General features: G+C 44.4%; 1 long non-coding RNA gene across 1 annotated transcript in view; it reads left to right on the forward strand.

Annotated features, from left to right (window-relative positions):
* Positions 1-25,581, forward strand: part of LOC141569431 (uncharacterized) — a 250,202-nt gene that overhangs the window by 10,644 nt on the left and 213,977 nt on the right. The window lies entirely within an intron of this gene.

Below are 25,581 nucleotides of genomic sequence, written 5' to 3' on the forward strand. Positions count from 1 at the left end.
GAGGGACAACTCTTGTGCCGAGAGAGAGACACTGTGTTCTCCTAGAAGGAGGCATTGCATGGTCCTTACAATTCATGCCATGCACACAGCCTATTAACCCCCCTGAGCAAAGGCTCATTTTCCTGGCCTGCTTACCCTTCCATCTCCCGCCTCGGTTAAACCGGCATCTCAGACTCTCCAGGAGTCTCGACAGACCAGAGGCAGCAGGCAATGCTTCGGGAAACTGTGTGCAGTTTTGAGAGATGAGAAATGGAGGAACGTGGGCCTCCAGGCAACGAGAGAAAAATAAGTAACAAATGTCTACTTAGGGGTGTTTTCCTTCCAGCATCTGGAGCTTTGGAAGAACCTGGATAGGAGAAATCTACATGTTAGGAACCCAGGCTGCTATTTACGTAATTTCCATCTTCGAAGGCGTCAACTTTATCTTCTCTGCCCGTGTGCTTGTCATTTCTCTTTCTGGCTCAGTTTTAATGATTTCTTTTTTATTTTTTTTCCCCCAAGGAAGACAGTTTAACTTGGCCACATAATCAGTGTACTGAAGCCCAAATCGGAAATCTCTTTCACTACAGACAAAACAGTTCAGTGGAGGGAAATGTCACAGGAAAATTGTACATTTCTTTTCATAGACTTAGCAGAAGCAGCACCTGGATTCCAGAAGCGGAACAGTTGTGATCGGCTTCGGGCTTTTCCTCCTCTTACCCCCTTGTGGTGGGTTAAGAGCGCAGGTCTTGTTCCTCATCAACCCTGTGACTTGGTCAGACTCCCCAATGTATCAGAGCCTCACTTTTCTTAACTGTGGAAAGATGACCATGAAAAAATATATATTCTGGGGTAGTTGGAGTGGGAAGGATTGAAGAAGGTACAGTTTAGAAATTCTTAGCATGGTGTCCGGAGCGTATGTACATTTTATCAATAAGAGCAAAGTTTCTTACTATCCAAACTTGCTTGTGAAAGGGTCTGACGCTCCCACAGCCCAGTAAGGGAAGGAGAATTGTGTAGACCTGGCTCCAGCTCTGGGACTTGGGCAAAGTCTTTTCCCTCTCAGACTGTGTCCTCCTAATTCAGCACAGGAGAGAAACTAGGGGGATGATTGAGGGACTTGGAAGGTCTACAGAGATAGTAAATAATAACATATATATAACATATATGTATATAATGTGCTATGCAATATGTACTATTTTGTATATTATATGCACTATATAATGCATAGTAATATACAATAAATTCTTACTATACTACATTATACAAAGAACATTATATAATATATATACACTAGTATGTATAATATATACTATATAATGCATAGTATCTAGTATATTGTGTAGATAATATAATATAGTATACTAGGTATTATATATTATATACTGTGCATAATATATACTATGTTATGTAAACACTAGTATATATGCTCTATCATATGTACTATGTATCATGAATAGCATATATGGTATATATCCTACATAGTGTTTATAGTCTATACTATAATATGTAATATAATTGTACACCATGCAATACACACTATAATATAGATACTGTATACTATTTGAGTATATTATGCTAGTATAATATATAATATGCTATATATTATAGGTCTATATAATATAGATGCTATATTATTGTAACATAATATATACTATGTAACATGTACTATAATATAGTATAGTCTGTAATATATACTGTATATAAGCAACTTTCATTGTATTCTGTATTCTATATTCTATCCACTATATACTGGGGGTGCCAAAAAAAAGTGCACATTTTAAGAGATGTTATCTATGTATGACTTTTCAGAGTTGAATTGAATTACGGTTGCAATGTGTAGTATGATGTCCGCTCAAAAGATGGCGTTCATCAAATGAATGCTAGTGTCGTTCATTGCATTACAATTTTAATAGTTTTTTCCTTTCTTAAAATGTGTACACATTTTTTTTGGCAGCCTCTCTATATAAAACACACACACACACACACACACACATAGCATCTACATTGAGTACTTTATATCTATAATCTATGTCCTCAAATGAGGGAAAGGCCCCGGAGCTTCTAGAACAGTGTGTGCGGCACAAAACAGCTGAAGAGCTGTGATGAATCGTGGTTATAATTATCGTGTGGTTTATAATAATAATAACAAATGCGTGAGCTTAAGCTCCTTACGAGGAGGGTTACATGGTGAGAAGTCGTAGAGCTGCCGTGTATGGAGGATGCCCTGTGCCAGGCACGTGCGGAGATTTACTTAGTGATGTATTTTCAACTCTCCCTCATCTCACCCTCACCCTCACGGCCGTGCCTTGGAGTCGGTATTATCTCAGGAGGGGACACGAGCTCAGAATCGACTTTGGTAATTTTGGTAATGATCGCGGTAAAGGTATTAAGGGAGTGAGTGAAAGGACAGCATATGGCCTGTTCTGAAGCTACTTCCTGTCGAATCGGTAGATAAGTGTCCAGCTTCAAGAGTGGATTGAACGGTGGGAAGCCAGGCAGTTTGGAAGGTGGGACACCAGTTACTCCCAGAAGAGTCCTTATCCGCGGTCAACTTTGGAGGCACCAAGATTTATTTTCTCAGGGAAGGCAGCCTTTCCTCACCCCCACTTCCCGCAGATCCACGGCCGAGGAACCTGAGAAATGGCTGCCCTAGTCCTTAGGCACAATCTGTTTCCATTGGGCGACAAGCGTCCTTGGCATACGGGGTCTGCACCTTTCACTGCGTTGCTGATAAACCTTGTGTTCCGGCGTCTGGGACCTCCCGACTCCGTGCGGCTCGCTCACCCCTGTGCCCTCTTATTTATGGCTTTTATTGAGTCTTTCGTGAAGTTGTAAATTGACCCGCCGTCCAGCTGGTCTGAGCCCTCACCAGGAAGCTGTCATCACAGTGAATCGTCTGTTCAGCAGCTGCCCCTTCCCCAAAGGTCCATTAGTAAGGCGGGTGTTTCCAAGAAACGTGCTTCTGGAATCTGGCAGCCCGGGCAGCCCAGACCCACTAAGCCAAGGTTATTATTATTGTTTTCGTTAAAAACAAGTAAAGTAAAAAGTGGAGAGGAAATGCCTGTAGTTCATTTCAGTACAGCATTCTGGGAAAGCCTCCGTTTCTGGAGCTGCCATGTGGGTGAGAGAGACAGACATACTTTTATTTCTGCCCAGAAATATGCCGTGTAATTCTTGTAGCAGGGATCTGGGGACAAGGCAGAGGTGGATGTATTTCCATGGGGATTTGGGAACTGGCAACTGAAATACAGACGAGGATCAGACCTTGGACTTGGGACGGACTGGGGTGAAAGTGATTTCCCTAAAAGCACAGGGTGCTGGAGAGTTCTTTACAGCTTCTCAGACACCTGTCAGGCCCTGTGCTTAGCCCACAGCGTGGACTAGCTAACTGATCCCTTAGCAGTTATGTCTTGTCCCCATTTTACATATGGTGAAACTGAGGCTCGCGAGTTACTCCCTAGGTGGCATGGCTCTAAGTAGTAGAGGCAGGATTTGAACCCAGGTCCTCTGTAATTTCATCAGAATTCATTTCTTCGAACATACCTTTCAATGATTTTCAGTAACTTTTAAAAGTTGTGCAGCCGTCACTACAATCCAGTTTTAAAATTTTCCATCACCCCCAAATGGTCCCTTTTGCTCATTTGAAATTCAGTCTCCATTCTCATCTCTAGCTCCAGGCCCCCCACTAATGTACTGTGTCTCTCTATACTTTTACTTTTTTCTGGACATTTCATACATGGAATCATACACTACGTGGCCTTGTCATCTGGCTTCTGTTATCTAGCTGGAGGCACGTGCGTCACTGCGTGTGTTAATTGGTCCCTCTTTTGAATTACTTGTTTAGGATTCCATTGTATGAGTATTTTGTTTATCCATTTACTCATCGACAGGCATTGGGCTTATTTCCATTTCCTGGTTGTTTTGAATAATTCTGCTGTGAATATTCATGTGCAGTCTTTGTGAGGATGTATGTTTTCACTTCTTTTGGGTTGATTCCTAGGGGTGTGTTGAATGATAAGTTTATGTTTATAAGAAACTATCAAACTTTTTAAAGTGGCCCTGCCATTTTACATTGAACTGAGGTCCGTGTGTGTCATGTTCTTAACCACTCTGTTAAGCGTATTCTGACATTATTCCGTGCCGTTAGTGATCAATTAATTTCAACAGTCATTGCTTGATGTCTGTTCTGTCCTGCTCCTCTCCTGGTACTGGATGGCAGGAATAGAGAGATGAAAGAGATACCGTTTGTTTTCTGCCTTTTGTGGGAGACTGGATTATTACTCCCAGCTTTTCCGCCCGATGACCTCGCAGTGCGTAAGACGAGTGGAATGTATGTCGCGGGTTGAGAAAGGCGGTTGCCTTCATGCAGTCTTTTGACCTTGGCTTTGCCCCGTAAGCGTGGGCTTGAGTCTGGACTATTTCCTGACTGGGAGATGCTGAGTTCTCTCAGCCAGTGCTGGGCTTATCTTTCCCTGTTCTGGGCCTGATGTGTTCTCCTTAGTCCTGCTTGAGTGCACGTGACAGTGGCTGTGACGCATGCCCCCAGCTTTCTGGATTTCAGACCCCAGGGGAGGGGTTGGGGCTGCTCTCCTACAGCACGAAGGGCAGCTTCAACTGTGGACTGGACCCGCTGGCCATGGGGAGTGATGCATCGCACAGGGCTGGTTGTTGAGCACACTCTGTCTCCTGTTTTGCTGCAGGTAAACCCAGGAGCCCGGTGTGTGTGTGGTCAGTTTTCAGCAACATTGGATCACGCACTGGTCTCTTTGTCGGGTGACCTTTATCTGCCTTTTAACCTTGGCTGTACTCATGTCATATATATTCCATCCTGCTGCACAGCCTGACCACCCAGGGAATGGTGCTACACTGGGCCTGGCCCTGTAGCTTGCTGTGGCCATTGGAACCTTAGCAGATATGATGCAAACGGTCGTCTGGCCTCAAATGTGCTGTGAGCTTTGGCTCACCTTCCTGCACGCGTATGACCCACTGTAGGAAAGCACACCCTGGGTGGCTGTTGCTTAATCAGTCTGAGGCTCAGAAAAAACATAATGTGGACCAGATGCGACTTCAACTCAGAGCTTAAAGCTAAGTGCAGGTTACGTATCTCTCCTTTACCCTGAAGAAAAAGCAAAAGCGAGGTGGGACATGTTGTATTGAGCAGTGGCCATCAGGTGGCGCTGTCAACCTGGGGCAGCTTGGTTACTGTCCTGGTTGTAAGCACTGCGGTCCTGTGTAGTCGGCTCTGCTCTGCTGGGGCTACGAATCCGCGCAGTTGATTTCCACTACTCCTCCGCCATCTGGCTGCCTCTTTGGGTGTCCTGGCTGGAGATGAGAAGGTGGGAAAGGAAGGCAGTGTCCGTAGTTGTAGCAGCTGCAGAAGTGGATGGTTCCAGATTCCAGGATCCCAGGCAGGGCAGCACCTGCTGGAGGGGGACCCTCTCTGAAAAATCCGGGAGACACTGCTGCCGCGTCAGGTGGCGGCTCAGCCTAGAGGCGTTCGCAGCTTGCAGCCTCTGGTTATCACCCCTTCTTCCCTTTGCCCTCAGACCCCCTTTGCCAACTGCCATTCCATTCACCCCCAAACCCTTGTAACCAGTGCCTTTGTTTGAAATACCTAGAGTTGTGTTTGCTTTGACTGTACTATCGCTTTCGGAAACACGAGCACAGGAAAGCGTTGATCTTGGGGAGGGTGGGGGGAGGGGAACAATGAGAAATGGTCCTCGTCTATGTGTGAGAAAACCACTGGCCACTGAAGGCCCAGGGCAGCTTTCAGATTATATTTCTTAATTCTTCTTCTTTTTTTGTGTCATGATGCGTTGAACATAGCCGGTCAATGGTTGGATGCCAGGTCATGGACGCTAAGACTTTTCTTCAGACTTTGGTTTTCTCGTTTATCCTGAAGATAGGCTGAAATGAAGCACGGATACACTGAGTTAGTCTAACTGAGACTCCTTCCAGAAATTGTGCTTCCTTCTCTCCTCTCCTGGCCTCCCACGTGAAGTCAGTGTCCCCAGGAGGCAGACAAGCTAAGTGCCAAGCTCCACTCCCCGCGAGGTGGTGATTTTCCTGCGCAGTGCCCTTCGTTCTCCAGTTTGCCCCCGCCGACCTGCTTCTCAGAATCCACATGGTCCCTCTTATTGAAGCCCAGGATCCAGAGTTTTACAGATGACGGCAGGAGGACTCATTAGGACTGAAAGGAAGGGTCCCCAGGCACAACCGCCGAACGTCTCCTGAGGTCTGCAGCAGCCCCCGAGGTCGCCGCTGATTACTCGAAGCAAAGCTCTTCTTTGCTCTGCGGGGAGCTTCTCTCTCAGTGTCTACAGTCAGGGTAGGCAGGTGGCGGAGGAAACAAGGCTGAACAATGGCTTTTCCCTTCCAGTTGGTTCAGATCAGCAAGAAGCCCTGAATCTGGGTTTCTTTCAGCCTCACTTGGAAAGAGTTCAGTTCCCCTGCTGAGGAGAAAAATAGGCCATTATCGCCCAAAGAAGGCGCCTGTCCTAGATTTGAGGACTGCCTGTTGTCTGGATGGTTTCTGGGTGTCGGGGGCTGGCCTGTTGCCATCGTCTCACCCCCGTGTACCTAGGAAGGGTACAGATGTGAAGGTGGGTTCTTCATGGAGCTGGACACCCAGGGCCTGACGTCTGAAGCTTCCAGCGTCGTGTCAGCTCACCAACTTTCCCCCCTCCCCACTAGAGAAATCCTGTTTTCTAACAAGCGTAAGCCACACCAGTTGTGTGTCTGCCGCACACGCAGCCTGGCCCTGCCACACAGGTTCAGACGCAGCTGCAGAAGGACCCCCTTCCTGGAACCAGGCAGTTGGTGCTCACGTTCCAGCCGGACCAACCAGCGTCATGGGCTCACCTTTGAGAACCTCAGTTTCTCCACCTGTAGAATGGGGGTGGCACTGGAGTCCATTCTCCTTACCTGGCAGGGTTGTGGTGACTACTGAAGGCGGTGGCATAATGTAAGTGTTGGGCAAACGGTAATTCTCAGCTGCCCGAGTTTGCGCCATTCTGTCACACACCAGAAAGTGTGGCAACACACCACAGCGGGTTCCGTTCTGTCTACTAATACTCACCTTCATCCTCCGGTCGTTTGGTTGACCCTTGGGTGTCAGTTGGCTTATGTAATGTCCTGGCGGGATTCTTTTCTACATTCGAGGGAGACGGGTCTTCCATGTTCTAAGCTGCTGCTTCACAAACGTGAACGTGCACACAAATCACCAGGAATGTTGTTGAAATGCAGATTCTGGTGCCGTGGGTGTGGGTAGGGCCGAAGGGTGTGTGTCCCCCAAGCTCCCCGCTCAGATCCATGCCCGAGGGGCAAGAGCCTGGGAAATACGATTTCTCTTCTTGGTGCTCTTGACGTTCTGTAACACGTGTGTTTACTGTTTCAAGTTCACTTCCACCTTCTACAGTCTTGCATGACCCACTCCACTCAACAGATGTCATATAGAAACCACTGTACCAGTAAGTACTCCAGCTGTAGGAAAAAAAGAAAAAACAACATTTGCACAATGACCCAAACTTGTCAGAGCGTCGTGCAGCATGTGCAACACACCCTGGGTTGTAAACATCACAGATACAAATGGAAGTTGTCACATGGGTGAGGGCAGGCCTGGCCTTTGTCCTGGCTCGTTTAGAGCAGAAGCCTTCCCAGGTAGCACTGGGTGTGTGTGAAGAGAGTAATCAGAAGAAAAGTGACAAAATGTTTGCAATCAGTCAGATTTAAAGGATGGATGTGTGGTATTTTGTTGTACCATCTTCTCAACTTTTCCATAGATTCGAAGTTGTAAAATATTGAAAGTTGGGGAGAAGTGCATCTGTGTGGGGCCAGTCTTAGCAAGGAGGTTTTGGTTCACTCTTAGCCTGGGTTGGCCTCCATTTCTTTTTCTGCAAACAGCAGCCCTGGTGCCAGTCATTTTTTCAAACTTTCATGGTCAAAAGTGTTGGCGTCCTTGGCCATTGCCCAAACTGTGTCCAAAGGATGTGTCTCTGAGCTCAACTGGAGAGAGAAATGGACAGACACATTGGGAAGATGAATTTTGAAGTGGCTGGTGGTGAATTTACGGCTGCCTTTGGGAGTTGCCAAGTGAGTTCTTTGAGTCGTGAAGGTTAGTCTTAGATTGAAAGTCAGTTTATGTCAGCAAGATGGGAACCCCAGAAACCTCAAAAGAAAAAACGGACAGATTTGACCATATCCTAATAAAAATTCTGAGGTATAAGATAGATGCACCATAAATAATGAGAACACATTTGCAACACATGGGCAAAGAGGGACTACCCCTAATAACCTTAGTTGCTACAAGTTGATTTAAAACAACACAGACTTTAAAACATCCCAGTAGGAAACTGGACAGAGGTGATAACAGGCCGTTCACAGTCAAGGCATGCGAATGACCAATAAAGTCTGCAACAGGATACAGCTCTATTAGTGTTTACACATTTTTAATTTGAATATGAAATGAAACACAATTATTCATTCATCATATTGAAAAAAATTAAAAAGTCAGTATTATTTAGAGTGGGAAAGGAAATAAAAATGTGTGGTGTGATACTGGTGTGACAGTACGTCATGATAACCTTTTAGGAAAGGCATTTTCGGTTAAAATCAAAAGGGCGTACGCGTTGACGCACAAGTTCCACGCTGAGGAATGTACTCCAGGTAACTAAGGGTAGGTGCCAGTAGGCAGATATGTTGTATGTAAGTGTTTTTAATAGCGCTCGAAGGCAATAGAAACAAAACCACCCTGAATCTGAATGTCTGTTGTCAGGGGAATGGTCGACTCAATGATGGTATTTCCAATTCTACGGCTCATTTATTTATTCATTCATTGTACAGTGTTGTCAACTGCAGTCCCCACGCGGTACTCGGTCCCCAGAACTCATTCATCTGATCACTGGAAGTCTGTGCCCCTTTGACCACCATCTCCTCCTTCCCCTCACCCCCAAGCCCTTGGCAACCCCTACGCTACTCTCCGTTTCTATGAGTTTGATGTTTGTAGATTCCTTGTATAAGTGAGATCAGATAGTATTTGCCTGTCTTTTTTTTTTTTAATTTTTATTGGGGATTATTGGGGAACAGTGTGTTTTTCCAGGACCCATCAGCTCCAGGTCAAGTCGTTGTTTTCAATCTAGTTGTGGAGGGCGCAGCTCCCTGGCCCATGTGGGAATCGAACCAGCGACCTTGGTGCTAAGAGCACCGCACTCCAACCACTGAGCCAACCGGCCGCCAGTATTTGTTTTTCTCTGTCTTGTTTCCCTCAGCATAATGTCCTCGGGTCCATCCACGTTTTGCAAATGGCAGGATTTCCTTCTTTCTCATGGCTGCATAATAGTCCATTGTGTGGACATACCGCATTTTCTTTATCCGTTCGTCTGTTGGGTACTTACGTTGCTTCCACCACGTCGCATTTAGTCCTCATGTCTCCTTAGTCTCCTCTGGCCTGTGACAGTTTCTTGTTCTTTCCTTAGTTTTCATGAACTTGATGGGTTTGAGGAGCACGGTCAGGTGTTTTGTTGGGTGTCCCTTAATTTGGGTTTGTCTGAACTTTTATTCTCATAATTTAGACTGGATAATGGCTTTTTGGGAGGAGTAGCAGCAAGGTGCATGCTGCCAGCATGACTTCTCGGTACTGATGTTGACCTTGAACACATACTAAATGGAGTGCATCTGCCCAGCTTCTCTACTGTAATGTGACTATTTTCCCTTTTCATACTCAAGCTATTCTCCACATTTGTGAGAAGCCAGTTCCTAAGTCCAACCCACACTCCAAGGGAATGGGATTGGTGGTAGAGGGGAATCTATAGATATTATTTGGAATTGTGTCCGTTTCCCTCCAATATATTTATTTATTCAATCATTTACGTACATAAGTGTGAACTGATACGTTCTTATTTTATACTTTGGGTTTTATGCTTCATTTGGATCCAATACTGGATGTGTTTTGTTGCTCTGGTTGTTCCAGCTTTGCTCTTTCAGATCGGCTCCTGTGTCCCTGTGACATGCCCCCCCCTTTTGGAGCACCCTCTTTATGTCACTATAAGATGAGTGAGACTCATTTTGTCTTTTTCCTGCCCTAGTGCTGCAACCAGCTACTTCTCTGAGGGGCCCTGGTCCCCTCTACAGGAGAGTGGCAGGTGGCTGATAAATTTTATGTTTATTGCTCCTTAAACTTTGTCATGTTCCCCATTAGACTCCAAGCCTCATTTTGGGTGGCAGCCTTGCTGTCTTTCTTATCATACCTCATCATTTTGCATCCTCCTGGACCTAAAATGTCCATTATTTGTTGGATGAATGAAGTTTATTGAAACATGTTTAAGCTTTTTCTTTTTATCTTTCACTATTGCCACTAAATTTACTTTCATGTAATGCTGTCATATAGCTAGATCAAGAAAATGCATTATGCCTTGACATTCTGTCATCATGAGTTAACCGGTACCTCATCTGATAAAGACACGTGTCATGCATTCATCGAGTAGGTACAATCATACAAGCCTTTCACCAGCAGTCACCCATAGTCAAAGCGTATTTGCAATTCAAGGTTACTTGTTTGCATTCCTGGCCAGGGATTGGAAAAGGAAAGATACATTGTTTCTCCCTTCTCCTCCAGTTCTTTTCTGACCACCCATTTCCATCCACCACCCATTTCCATCTGGCAAAATTGGACCCATGCCTCAAAGCCTAACAAGTCTTGCCTTTCTGTCTTTCTGTCTAAGCTAAGATCTCCCCATCTCTGAATCCCACGAGTGCTGCATTGATAATTACACTGTGGTATTTATATTTTATTAATTGGTCTTATTTGTATATGTCACGATGCCCCCTATTAGACTGTTTACGGCAGGTGGGGTCCCTATCAGATTGAACTTCTTGCCTACGGATAACAACAAGAAGTCAATTGTTCAAAGGGAATTGGAAATTTTAGAAATTAAATCCTGGCTCAGGTATGATAACTGAATTCCAGGAGGAAATAAAAAAGAGCAAATAAATCAGTTGATCAAAAGAAATGGGAAAGTATACAAATTACAGTTTCGCTATCAAATTGTAAGTGATCTCTATGTGGAAAGTAGCTAAAGAATTGAATACAGTGGAATTCCCTTTCCATCATTAACCCCTCAGATTTTATCAACAAAACAAAACCCCCAAAAGTCAATAACATCTGATGCTGAGAGGGTATGGTGAAAAGGTGAAATATATCTATACATATGGAGGGAAGAAGGGAGGGAGGGAGGGAGAGAGAGAGAGAGAGAGAGAGAGAGAGAAGAGGAGAGGAGAGGAATCTGACCTAAAATCTCAGAAGATACGTGTATAAGAAAATGTGTTACAGTGGTGTTTGTAACAATGAGAAGTAAAACAAATTGGAAAAAGCCTGAATGTCCTTCCATAGCAAGTGAGTAGATAAAATTTGTCACATCTGTGCTGTGGAATGTTATGTCGCTATTAAAAACAAATTAGATCTCTAGCTATTTACTTGGAGAGCTGTCCGTGCTGTGCTGCAGTGTGACAAAAGGAAGGGAAGGAGTGATGAAAACACCAGCGCCCGTTCAGTCGGTACTGACAAGGAGAAAGGTGGGGAAGAGACCAGCCAGCTGGGTGGGGGGTGAGGGTTCACCTTGTAACAGAACACCACAGACCGAGTGGCCAATAAACAATAAAATGTTATCTCTCCCAGTTCTGGAGGCTGGGAAGCCCAGCATCAAGTCGCCGGCAGATTCACTGTCGGCTGAGGACTTCCTGGTTCATAGGCGACCATTTTCTCCCGGCAGAAGGGAAAAGCGAGCTCTCTGGGGCCACTTTTATCAGGGCACTAACCCCATTCAGGAGGGCCCCACCCTGTGATCTAATCACCTGCCAAAGGCCCCACCTCCTAACCCCCTCACCTTGGGGGCTAGGATTTCAACACATGCCATCCATTGCATTTTGGCCATAATCTGTTATAGATTCCCATAGGAAGGTAACATTTGTATCTAGTGGTTCAGGGGTCCTGGGTGTCATTTGGGGATGTCCCTGTAGGTTGCTCATGTCACCATGGCACCTGGGACTTGAGATGACAGTGAACCAGTTCACGCTGATGACTTTTTGTTTGTGGTGGTTGAAAATTCTGAGCTTTATGTTTTAGAGGGCTGAGATGAAAAGGGCTAAGTATCCCTTTTACTTAACGAGAAAGGGTTTATCGTAATTTAAAGTGATAATTTATATCCATTTCAATGGATATCCATTCAAATGATGACAAACGTCTGAAAAGATGCGCAAACTCACCAGTGACAGAGAAATGTAAATTGAGGTAATAATGAGCTATATCTCCCAGCCTGGGAGAAAATGGAAAAGAGCAATTATGTCTATTACTGGTGGGAAGCAGGACAAGGGCTACTCTTACCTTGTTGGTGAAGATAAAAATTCATTCAGCTGTTTTGGCCACATTTATTCAAATTAGAATATGCATATTAAAATTATTATATAATATTTGATATGCACCAAATAATACAGGTAATAACATACATGCAAATTATAAAGAACAATGATTAAAAACGCATTTGTGAGGCCGCTTCCAGCCTGAGAATCGTATCTTCACCGTTGAAGCCCCTGCAGGCGCCTCTCCAGATACCCACAATCCTGTTCTCTTGCTTTGTTCTATTAAAAATAGTTACAAAGAAATACAAATGCCGTCTGATCCAGCCATCTCAGGCCAGGGACTCCACTGCATAGCAATAAAAGCCATCGTACCTAAGGCCATTTGTAGAAGAGATATTTATTGTCTCAGTGTTTGTAGTTGGAAAAGAGGGGAGACTAGCGAGTGCTCATTCATGGCTGAATCACACGACATCCACACCATGGACTTTTGTCCCCCCATTAAAAACCAGGGTAAAAATTGCTAATCTTATTTGTGTCCCAGGGTTTATGCGAGGATTTCACAAGACAATATTCGAGTTATTTTTTTGAAAATATTCAAGGCTCTGCCCAAATGTGTGATGGTGGGATTTATTATAATGTGCAAATGAGACTTATAATGGCGACATGATTTTGAGCAAATGATTTTATTGTTCTAGACCTCGTCTGGTTTCATCTGTTAGCCGGGGATAGTAATAACCAACCGAATTAGTAATGGCTGGTATCCTTCCAGGGGAATTATTGAGATCACGCTGCCTGGATGCCTTTAGGTCTGTATATTAAGGAATTCAGTCCTCACTGTGATGAATTTCAAAGTACGAACGTTTGGCCCGACTGCTGCATCCTTGCCCTCTTTTGGATTTCACCCACTCTGTCCAAATGGGAGACGTAGACTCTCTCAGGGTTACACCACCCTTGGGCTCCTTTGAACTGAAGCCAGGCCAGGCCACCCAGGATCTACACACAGCGTTAGTTTGCAAGGGCTGTTGTCACCAACTACCTCAAACTGGTGGCCTAAAACAATAGACTTATTCCCTCCCAGCTCTGGAGGCCAGAGTGTGAAATCAAAGTGTGGGCAGGACCGCCCTCCCTCGGAAGGTTTTCGGGGAGGTCAGTTAGATAACCCTGTTTTTCATCTTCTCTTATCCAACAGGTCAGCAGTGTTTACAGTTTCTTTTTCCTTGGGAATAATTTTACATTTACAGAAATTTATAAAGATAGAGAAGAGGGTTCCCATATGTTATCCTCCCCTGCCCACCCCCTGTCCAGTTTCTCCCTTTTGTTAACCTCTGACATTACCAAGTACCTGTGTTAAAACTCAGACACAGACACTGGCACCTTGCGATTAACTAAACTCCAGGCATAATTTGGATTTTGCCATTTTCCCCATTAATGTTCTTTCTGTTCCAGGATCCAATCCAGGGGCCCAGGGACCCATTGCATTTAATTGTCATGAATCCTCAGTTACCAATGGTCTGCTAGTTTTTCACTCCTTTTTTTCCCCTATTTTTAAATTTTTTATATTAAAAAAATTTTATTTTTCAATTAGTTGATATACAATATTATATTAGTTTCAGGTGTACAACATAGTGATTAGACATTCATGTAATTTATGAAGTGATCGCCCCTAATAAATCCAGTCCCCACCTGGCGCTGTACATAGTTATTACCGTATTACTGACTATATTCCCTGTGCTTTATTTTATATCCCTGTGACTATTTTGTAACTACCAATTTGTACTTCATAATCACTTCCCCTTTTTCACCCAGCTTCCCAAACCCCTTCCCATCTGGTAACCATCGGTTTGTTCTCTGTATCCATGAGTTTGTTTCTGTTTTATTTGTGTATTTTGTTCTTTAGATTCCACACGTAAGTGAAATCATATGGTATTTGTTCTTCTCTGACTGACTTATTTCATTAGCATGATACCCTCTAGATCCATCCATGTTGTCGCAAATGGAAAGATTTCATTCATTTTTATGGCTGAGTAATATTCCATTGTGGCACTTTTTATTTTTATGACCTTGAGATATCCTGTAGAAAGTTCGTTATGCTGAAGTGTTTTGTTTTTGTGCATATTATATAAGCAAGTCCCACTGGGAATGATTTTGCTTGTAAAGATGTGACCCCATAGAAGTTTAAAGAGGGTATTAACTTATCTTTTTCTTCTTTAAGTGATTGCAAATGTTACCTAATCTACCCCCACCCCAGGTTCTGCAGGGAGTTGGGTCCCCATCTTACAGGGAGGCAGCGGGTACCTTGGGGCTCGTAGAGAGGCGATCCCAGCCCAGATGCCAACGCCACGATCTGTCCGGTACCCCACGCTGCACATCACTGATGGGTGGCTAACAACAAATTGGTTCGTCCAAGGGCACGTTCAACCCTAAGTTCCCCTTTGGAGGAATTTTAATATCACCTCATTAGGTGACATCGTAACTGGGCGACCATTACTTATAGTAGACGTGGAGTTGTAAATTATTCTATTTAATTAAGAACTGCACATTTCCTATTAAAGAGAAGCTTATCATAGGTTAGGAAATTTATTGGGAACACTTAACTTGCGCTAATTAAGCTGTTTGAACTCAAGGCAAGGGCATTCATTAATAATCAAACCCAAGCTGTTAAGGGCAGTTAGTGAAACAGCTGGTCTTTGTCTCACTGATAAAAGATTGTTCATAGAGATCTTTACAGCTGTTATAAGCTGCCCCAAAGCAATAGCCTCTTCAGAAATTTGCATTAGTAAAGAATATGGAAGAGGAAACTAAATTGAAAAGAACCGAGTTGCTAGCGATCTTGGACTTCCCAGTCCCAAACTGAGGGCGAGACGAAATGCGGAATCCACCAGGCGTGGTTTCCTTCCACCCGTCCCCATGTTCCAGGCGGTGTTGTTCTGATTCCCACTGGAACCTCGGCTGCCCAAGGGGCAAAGGACAAGTACTGGTCGTCTGTATCTGCAGAGGTTATATTTTCTGAAAGAGAAATGGAGAAATGTGGTCTGACAGTGTTTCTTCAGATCTGTCTTTATGTAGAAAGTCTCACATCCCTTTTTAAAAAGATGTTGGCTTAAAAATTCTTTTTAAATTGATGTGTCAGTCCTATATTTTAAAAAATTCTTCTTAAGTGTATGGGGTGATTGGTTAGTAAAATTGTATAGGCTTCAAGTGTATAATTCTACAATACATACTATATCACATTGTGTGTTCACCACCCAGAGTCCGTTCTTCTTCCACCACCATATATTTGACACCCCTTTACCCTCTCCTACCTCCCCCCTTCTCCCTTCCCCTCTGGTAACCACCACACTGTTGTCTGTGTCTATGAGCTTTTGTTTGTTTGTCTTGTTTGTTTGTTGCTTTCCGTGTTATATCCCGCATCTGAGTGAAGTCAAACGGTTCTCGACTTTTTCCTGACTTCACTTAGCATCATAATCTCAAGATCCATCTATGTCGTCGCCAATGGCAGTGTTGTGTATATGCATATACCCCATCTTCTTTATCCAGTCATTTCTCGAAGGACATGTTGGTTGTTTCCATGTCTTGGCCACTGTGAATAAATGCTGCAATGAACATTGGAGCACATATATCTTTACAGAAATGTTTTCAGATTTTTTGGGTAGATACCCAGGAGAGGGATTGCTGGTTCGCACAGTACTTCTATTCTTAATTTTTTGAGGAACCTCCGTAGTGTCATAGACTCTTTGAAAAGTCTTGGCCAGGTTGGTGTCTTGTAGCACGTCCCAGGCCAGGATTTGTCTGGCGTTTCCTCTTGGTGACGTTGAACGTATTGCTCCATCCCCCATATTTCCTCTAAAGTGGAAGTTCCCTTCAGAGCCTTGAGTACATTGAGGTGAAAGCTTTTGGCAAGAGTGTTTCATGTGGCATCACGCGAGGAGGCACATAAATGTGACCCTGTTTCCCTCTCGTTAACGCCACGCTTGAGCCTTGGGTTAGAGGTCACCTGGCTCTCTCCCTTGGAAAGGTGCATCTCTGCCTCTGGAATCGGTGTACAGTGTGTGGGCTGCTCCCTTTATCTGCGGTGTTTCTCATGTGGCCTTCGTGTTCCTGGCTCATTCTCCGCATACGGCCGCTACTCCAGTGTCATCACCTCTCATTCGCCATTAGGCACCTGCTCTGAGGTGGCTGGCAAGGCCTCGTGTGCTCTGGCCTGGGCTGGCTCTGGGCTCATCGTGAACAAAGCCCCCTTCCGCGTTGCCACTCAGCCACACCGGCCATCTCCCAGGGTGTGGAGGGCACCATGCTTCCTTCTGTCAGAGCTTGGCCGGAACACTCTGCCCTCTTCCTCACCCAGTTATTCTCATCCTTCTGGGGTGCACTGGGGTCACTTCCTGAGGGGTGTCTTCCTGGCTGTACACCCCATCCCGGCCTGCATAAAATCCCACCGTCGGATGGTCTCAAAACCCCATGGAAGTTTCCTTTGCAGGGCTCCTCACACTTGGACTTTTCCGTTTTATTTATGTGATTATTGTACTGATTTCTGTCTTACCCCCAGAAGCTAAGCTCCACAGGGACAGGGAACCTGCCTAATTTGTTCATCCTTGTAAACTGCAAACGTCTAGCCCAGTGCCTGGCACACAGTAGGTGCTCAATAAATATTTACTGAATAAATGAATGAAATAGTGGTCACTAGTTGAATGACAGGTGGGACTCTCTGTAAATGACATCCTGACCTGTCCCTGTCCTATTTGGTTCTGGGAAATTTCTAGACGTGTTGGCAAACTTTTTCTGGGAAGGGCTAGGTAGTACCTATTTGCAGCTCTAACCCAGTCTGGGGCTTAGTTTCCCCATCTGTAAAATGGGATAATCATAGTTTCTAGCTCACATGATTATTATGAAGGTTCAATAAGCTAATACATGTGGAGTGCTTACAGTGGCTGATACGTGGTTCTCGCTTGGGTTTCAGCTGTTATTGTGGGGTTTGTATATGGCGGTGACACTGGCAACAAACGCATACATTGGTAAAGAAGCACAAATTAATATCAGGTAGAAGAAAGCATGGCAAATAGAAACCCTACTTACTGGATTTCCACGGGCGACTCAGTGACAGGCAGCCTGGATTGCAGATCTGAGATGTCACCGTGGGAAGAGCTGCCTTGCTCCCAGAGGGAAACGACAGCCTGCAGAAGGAAGTGGCACCAAGCTTAGGGAAGGGGAGACGGTGGCCAGAGGGAAGAGAAGGAGCTGCAGAGAATCGCTGCAATGATTTCTCTGGGAAAATCCCAGGGGTTCTCGCGGAGGCCTTAACGCCTCTTCTAGGCGTCGGAAGCCCAGCTCCTTGATCTTTGAGAGCCCTGCTCCCTCTGGCCTCTGTCTGTCTCTGCTAGAGCCTAATCATATTTGAAAGCAGTTTTTATCAGTGATTATTCAGCCGTATGTGAGAAGCTTACGTGTCTTAAGCCGCCACTTCCATCAAATCCAGGCACGTGGGCCATTAATACACACAGGCGTGGAGTCGGCCAGGAAAGCAGTCCCCACCCCCATCTATGCAGGGAGGTTTTGGGAACTAGAGGGGACCAGCTCGGGGTGTGAGGGTGGGGGGAGCAGACCACGTTGGCGTCCCGACCTGGAACCAGACAGATCTGAGAGGCCTCATAGCCAGAACTCCAGCCAGACCTGTGAATCGATAGGCAGGCTGGTGCTTAAGGCAGGACTTCTCACACTTTAATAAGATGGTGTCTGTGACGATTACATATGAGCTTAGAGAACAATATTTCATTTTCGCCGGCTCTTTCTAATCTGCGGGAGATGATGTTGGGGCACTAGGTTTAATGCTCACACACGTATTTCAGGTCCATTCTCTGCTAAATCGTGGTGAGGGTCCGAGCGAAATGTCACGACTCTTCCTAGGGTGGTGGGTGCTGACAAGGAGGGGGTGGGCCAAGGACAAAGTCGGGGGGCACAGGGCCGTAACAAAGACAGACCCATCTGATTGCCATTGTGTCTCCGACGGATGTTTGTCTTTTTGCTTTTCTTAGTTCAGTGTCATGATAGCATTCACATAGCGTGCGGTTTACCCATTTAAAGCGTCCGATTCAGTGGGTTTCATATATTCACAGAGTTACGCAGGCGTCACCACAGTCAATTTTAGAACAGTTTAATCTCTCAAAAGGAACCCATACCTATGAGCAGTCACTCCCCCCTTCTCACCCTCCTCGTAGCCCTAAGGCATCCACGAACCTACTTTCTGTCCCTATTGATTCTGTCCCTGGATGCCTATTCTGGACATGACATATAACTCAAGTCATATGTAGATGGCCTTTGGTGACAGGCTTCTTTCACTCAGCATAATATTTTCAGAGTTCATCCACGAGGTAGGAGTGAAAGTTTATTCTTCTGCATGTAGAATTCCACCTGTTACAGCACCGTTTGTTGAAACTGGTGTTTCAGTCTTTTGTGTAGCCATGTCAGTTACCGGCAACTCCACTGTTCCGTTGTTGGGGCCAAAATGCATTCTTGACTCTTTTGTCTCCCATTCTAAGACCTTGTAGAATCAGCCTTCAGAATCGATGTAGAATCTGACTGCTTTCTGCCACCTTCACCGCTACCACCCTGAGTCCAGGACCCATCATTGCAGAGGTCTCCTAACTGGTCCACCTTCTTCTACCCCTGATGTCCCTCTAGCCTGTTCTCCACACCCACAAGCTAGAGAGAGATGTGCTTGCAACTTTAAAGCAGATTATGTCCTTGCGGTGCTCAAAGCCTTCAGTGCCCCCCCCCCCCCCCCACTCAGAGGGAATCCAGAGTCCTTTCTATGACCCGTAGACCCTCCGGGATCTACCCTCACCCCCACCCATTTCCCACTTTGATCTCCTGCTCTTCTGTCCTCGTGCACGTTGCATCGGCCATACTGGACTGACTCCTCCATGTTGTTGCTCAAACATATGAAGCATACGCTGCCTCAGGGCCTTTGCACTTGCTATGCCTGCTGCCTGGGAATCTCCTCCTCCCCCAGATATGCTCATGGATCCCTTCCTCATTTCCTTCTGGTCTTCACTCCATAGTCGTCTTATCCCTGTGGGAGTCTTTGCACATCTTAGCTAAAACTTCACCTCACTAACTCTTCCTTTACCCTTTCCCTGCTTTGTTTTTGTCTCCCAAACACCGTTCTTCTCCAACCTAATGTGTATTTTCCTTATTTATCTGTTTTTTTGCCTTCCCAACTCAAACACCTTCCACGAGGGTAGAAGTTGTGTTTACGTCACTGTTGTAGCCACAGAATCTAAAGCAGTGCCGGACACATAGTAAATAAAAACTCAATAAACAGACGTCGAACAAAATAAGCAGACTGGTCCTGGCCTTGCCGCTGCCTCCCACAGCATCTTTTGATCGCAGTCCTAATAATGACCATCCCATCAACCTGGTGCCTAAAAGCACTGTGGGAAAATGTGCTCAGGGATGTAACTGTTGCTGAGTTTCTCCCAGCTGTACTGCAGGTCCAGATGTGCAGACCCTCACGTACTGTTTGCAGGGTCTGGGTTGGGAGCTCAAATAAAGACCCACATACTATGTTTACATAGTTAAACAGAAACCAATATACGATCCATCCCACCTTGGTAAACAAACTTTCATAATGAGTTAAGACATTCAAATCCAGCTACGATTTTTATATGACCGAAGAAAGCACAATATCAAACACTACTCAGTTAAATTATTGTGTGCTTTCTGTGTTTCATTGGTGGGCTGGCTGGCAATGTTTGGATGAGTTAAAAATATATATATATATATACACATATATAATTTCATAAGTTATATAGTCCATAAAATTTCTTTTCTTTGCCTTAATTTTAGCAAAATCACTCTTGTTTTTAGAATCAAGATTTTCACTGACCTATATCTATTGACATGAGTGAGTTAGTGATTACAAATAAAGTATAATTGGATTCAAAATATTCCACATTTGGATCTCCTTCCACCAAAAATATAGTAAACGTACAAATTGAAAAATTAAAATTATTTTCGATATGTTTTCAAACAAAATGATTTCTTCCTAAGTTATTCAAAATTATTTATTAAAATTAAAAGGTAAAATACAAATGATGAATAAATACGAATGATTTAAATATTCCAATATTAAACAGTATTTAAAGTTGAAATTTTAATGAGCTCTTGTGCATATTTTAATTTGAAAACTATTCATAATTCGAATGTTCTATGTCCATTCAGTTGTCAATATTAAGAATCAGTGTTATGGGCCCTATGTTATGCCCAGACTTTGGCATTTACACAATTAAGAGGAATAGGAATTGTTTAATTCTACAACATTTTCCTCAGCCACAATATGCAACTATTGCAAATGCCCCACAGATTTCCACAAAGATCCAGAGCCACACAGTGGAGCGCAAAGAGCAGAAAAAGGCGGTCAACTCTGTGGGGATGGTACTGTCTTATGCAAGAACCTCCTGCACTCGCTCCATCTGAGGGCCGATTTGACAAGTTAGCTAATGTGTCTTTTCTCTTCCCTGAGTGCCCCCACCGCTGAGACCATCCAGACGTCCCGCAGCAGTGAGCACACTTGGCCCCCAGCACACACACAAATCCGCAGGCTGTTTGGACACAGTTAGTTACTTCTGTTTTGAGGACAGAGGCCGGGGTCTGGGGGAGCGTGGGCGGAGTTTTTGGTGGTAGGTTGTGCTTTGACAGTGCTGGGTGCCGGATCCCAAGTGACAGAGGGGCCCAGGACGGGTCCCTGTTGCTCAGGCGTGAGGGTAGTTGTACAGATGTGTGGGGTCAGGAGGGCTTAGAGGAAGAGCTTCAGGGCCCCAACAGCTGGACAGCTTCTTGGATGCATACACCATTTTCTTTGGATGCTCGTGGGAACTTCACTCCAATATTTCTTGTCTGGGTGGCACTGTCTTCTGAATTCAGACTGTTCTGCGAATTATCCTAAGAGGTGACTCTCATGGGTCAAAGAGGGGTTGGCTTTTCTACTTAAGGATGCAAGTATTATTTGGGCTTTATGGACCAAAAGCTTTGCCACCGACAGGGACTCTCGAATGTTCTCCTCCACAGATGAAGGACTAGGCAAGGGCTGTGGGGCTGGAGAAGAAAAATCAACGTCAAACCACTCAACCTCGCATGATCAATTTTATTTAAGCTGTTAGCAGAGACTATTTTGCACTGGAGACTTTTTACATCAAGTAATAACCGAATGTTAAGCAAACACATCATCAAATATTAAAATATAGCAGTTATTAACGTAATCCGTTACTTTTCGGTAACATCAGCATTTGGAGGGGGTTGTAAAGCTAGTTAAAGGCCTCTGACGTGCAAAATAAAAATGCAGCTGTGTTCCCTTCGGCAAAATGTTTTGGAGGCTCCGCGTGTCCATTTTCCATGCAGGGGTGGGTGTTGTGATTGGGAGAGAGGTGACTACTGTCTGACATAGAAATAGCTGAGGAGGATGGGCACCAGAGCAGTGTTTGGAGGGTTCTTGCAAATCGAAAATTTATCTTTCATATGGGATCCTAGATACTCTTCTTTTGGCTGAACTCGGGACGACTTCTTTTTGTGACCACATTTTCTTTTATGTACTTTTATAGACTATAGACCGTACATTCACATGGTTAAAAAAACTAAAAAGTAAAAAAAAATATGCAATAAAAACTCTCGCATATCTGTCTCTCCCTACACGCCCCACCCCGTCCCTTGACAAGTAACCACTGCCATCATGTTGGTGTATCTGTCCAGCATTTCTTTGCGTATATCAGCAAATGCTAGTTTCAACTCGCATCTCACATGTTTTTGTACCTGGGGTTTTTTGGTCTTGGTGCTTATTTACTACCGTATCCTGGAGGCCATGCCAGATCTAGAGAGAGAGAGAGCATCCTCATGCTTTATTTTCAGCTGCAGAGGACCCTGTTTTAGGTGGTGTCATACTCAATTTAACCTGCCTACTCTACATGCACGTTGGGTTATCTCCAGCTATAAGATGTTAGGCTGAACACGCTGCAAAGAATAACCTTAAATGTGCATGACTTTACGTCCGTATATTGAGGATAAATGTCCAGAAGTGGTATTGCTGGGCCAAATCGTATGTGCATTTGTGATTCTGATAGATAAGGCCAAGTGGTCCTCCCTGGGGCCCATAGCCATTTGCACTCTCCCTGCATCCCCAGTATTTGCTCAGAACGTGGCACACGGTAGGTACTTACTAAGTATCTGTTGTAAGAACGCTTTCCTGTGGGTGAAGTGACGGGACTGGTAGTTCTTGGCCTCCTCAGGGTCCTTTCAGTAAGTTCCCGTTTTTGCTCAGGTCCTGGGGATGCACGGACCACTGTCCCATCTTTGGGAGTGTGTCCCCCAGTTTCCATTCAACCCCCCAGAAATACAGGGCAGAGGCTGCCCCCTAACTCCACCCTACACATGTGCAGGGAGTGTGTCCATATGTAGGTCCGTCAGACTGAGCAAAGCGCTGAGCACAGACGGCAGTTGCTGGGTGGACAGCTTGGGTCCGGGGAGCTCTGGACTGAGGCTACCTACAGGCCACACAGCTCTGGGGTGCGTGAAAACTGCCTCTTACAGATGGAAGACCACACACTCAGGGCACATGGATCTATGGTCTGGCCCTACTTCCTGCGTCTTCCATCTCTCATCTTCTCTCCTCCCCAGAGCCCGGGGGCAAGTCCTTCTAGTCTGAGGGGGGTGAGGCAGGTGGAGAATCTCTTCTCCTCCCCTGGCTTTTGCTGAAGCTAGTCTGCCAAGGGCAGGAGTGGTCTTTCTTTATAGCATGGCCGTTGGTAGGAAGGGCTCCGGAGCCAGACAGCTCTGCTACCATGTTTCCCTGAAAATAAGACCTCGCCAGACAATCAGCTCTAATGCGTCTTCTGGGGCAAAACTTAATATAAGACACGGTATTATATATTATATTATATTATATTATATTATATTATATTATATTATATTATATTATATTATATTATATTATATTATATTATATTATATTATATTATATTATATTATATTATATTATATTTATTATATGAGACCCAGTCCTATATTATAGTAAAATAAGACCGGGTCTTATATTAATTTTTGCTCCAAAGACACATTAGAGCTGATTGCCTCGCTAAGTCTTATTTTCGGGGAAACATGGTACTTCCAGCTTTGTGACTTTGGAGAAGACATTAGTCTCTGTACCTCAGTTTCCCCACCTGTACAATGGGGTTAATAACAAGACCTATTTTGTAGGATTTTTCAAGAATTTAAAGGAATTAAAACATGTACAAGACTTGTTGGTCCAATGGATATGCTGATGATTACGACAGTGACGGTGCTTAAAATTATTCTCCACAAACTGCCTTCCTCTCTTCTGGTTCTTTTCGACTAAACGTTAATGGTTCAAAGCCTTTACCAAATGGAAATCAGTTCCTCTTTTCCTCAAAGACAAGGCAAACTTAGACTCTTAGTGTGTAATTTCAAGTTTAAGCTGCCCAGTGCAATAAACAAAGGGAAGAAAAACAAAACCATTACATTTCATATTAAAATAGTAGGACAGTTCCCATGAGTGTAACACCCAAAGTTGTTGGAGTTGATATGTTACTCAAAACTGAAAGAAACCTAATTGAGTCCATTTACTGAAATTATGATGAGTAAACTGAGGCTCAGAGAAAGGAACTAATACATTCCTTTCCAGATGTGGGGCTGAAGCTAGAATATATGTCTCCCAACCCCTTCCATGCTCCTTGCAGCGTCCTACAGCCAAGTGAAGAAATACAGCCATTCTTTGAAGCTTCTCTAATTTCTTCTGTGACACCTGTCAACAAACAATTTTGTGTGTGTGTGAATAGCCTGACAGTAAATATTTTAGGCTTTATGGGCCATACATCTCTGCCACAACTACTCAACTCTTCCATTGTATTGTGAAAACAGCTGCAGACAGTATGCAAATGAATGGAGATGGCTGTGTTTCAATAAAACTTTATTTATAAAAAAAGGCGATGGGCCAGATTTGACCCGGGGGCCATGGTTTGCAGATCCTTGCTCTGTGGCATCCCAGCTGGAGTGTTAGAAAGCAATGCCAAGGCCGTGAACACTTCTCTATATGAAACAGAAGCTGTTAGACAAATACAAAATGTGAAGACAGGGAAAGAGGGAAGAGTTATGGTGTGTGAATAAGAATAATTAGGCAAAAATCAGGTTTGCTGTTTCTTTTTATTTCTAATTTTTTTTAAGAGGAAAAATAGACATGGCAATTTTTCTACATTCACAAATAAGCTTAAGGGAGAGAGTCAGTAAAATGGTGTCAGTTATCTTGGAATTCCTGGTAAAACTTGCCAGAAACTTCAGATAAAAGGGCAAATTTTATCTGCCTGTGTGACTCAAGCACTTTTAAGCTATAGCATGAGAATTATCCACTTAGTTCCCAGAGATTAGCTTGCTTTATTAGGATATAAAAAAATAAGCAGAAAGAAGAGAAAATGTGTTCAGAGATGCTTTGCTTTAGTTTGAGGAAATCAGTCTACAGTTAATTAGGAAACAACTCAGAGGCCACAGGCAGGTCAGCAGAGTGAGGCTGAATCATTATCAGGTGAGTATTCAGTTAAGAAAACGTCACGAAGAATTCTTAGTGGGAGGTGGCATAGTTACCTGCATGTTTTGAAATCGTTTGTGATGGGGAGTATATTAATTATCTGTTGCTGCATGATACTTATACCCAAATTTCTCAGTTTAAAACAATAACACTTACCATTTTGTAGTTTTTATGATCAGGAATTCAGGTACAGCTTAGCTGCCTCGTCTGCTCTGGGGTCCCACACAAGCTGTGATCGAGGAGTCACCCAGGCTGAGGTTTCATCTGAAGGTTCAAGTGGGGAAGGTGCCATTTCTAAGCTGCTGTGGTTCTTGGCAGGACTCAGTTCCCTGAGCATTGTCTGGCTGAGGGTTTCTCTTCTTAGTTGGCTGTTGGCTGGAGGCCACCCTCCATTCCTTGCCATGTGGCCATCTCCAGTATGGCAGCTTGCTTCATCAAAGCACGCTGGCAGACCAAGGTGGCTGTGGAGTTTGCCAGCATGATGAAGTCACCGTCTCATGTAACCGAATTATGGAAGTGACATCCCGTCATCTTTGCCATATTCTGTTGAGTAGAAGTAAGTCACAGGTCTTGACCATACCAAATGGAGGGGATTACACCAGGACATGAAAACCAAGAGGTTGGGGTGATTGGGGGACATTTTAGGGTCTACCTGCTATAGGGAG

This window comes from Rhinolophus sinicus, linkage group LG18 (assembly GCF_036562045.2).
Source record: "Rhinolophus sinicus isolate RSC01 linkage group LG18, ASM3656204v1, whole genome shotgun sequence".
NCBI classification, from domain to species: domain Eukaryota; kingdom Metazoa; phylum Chordata; class Mammalia; order Chiroptera; family Rhinolophidae; genus Rhinolophus; species Rhinolophus sinicus.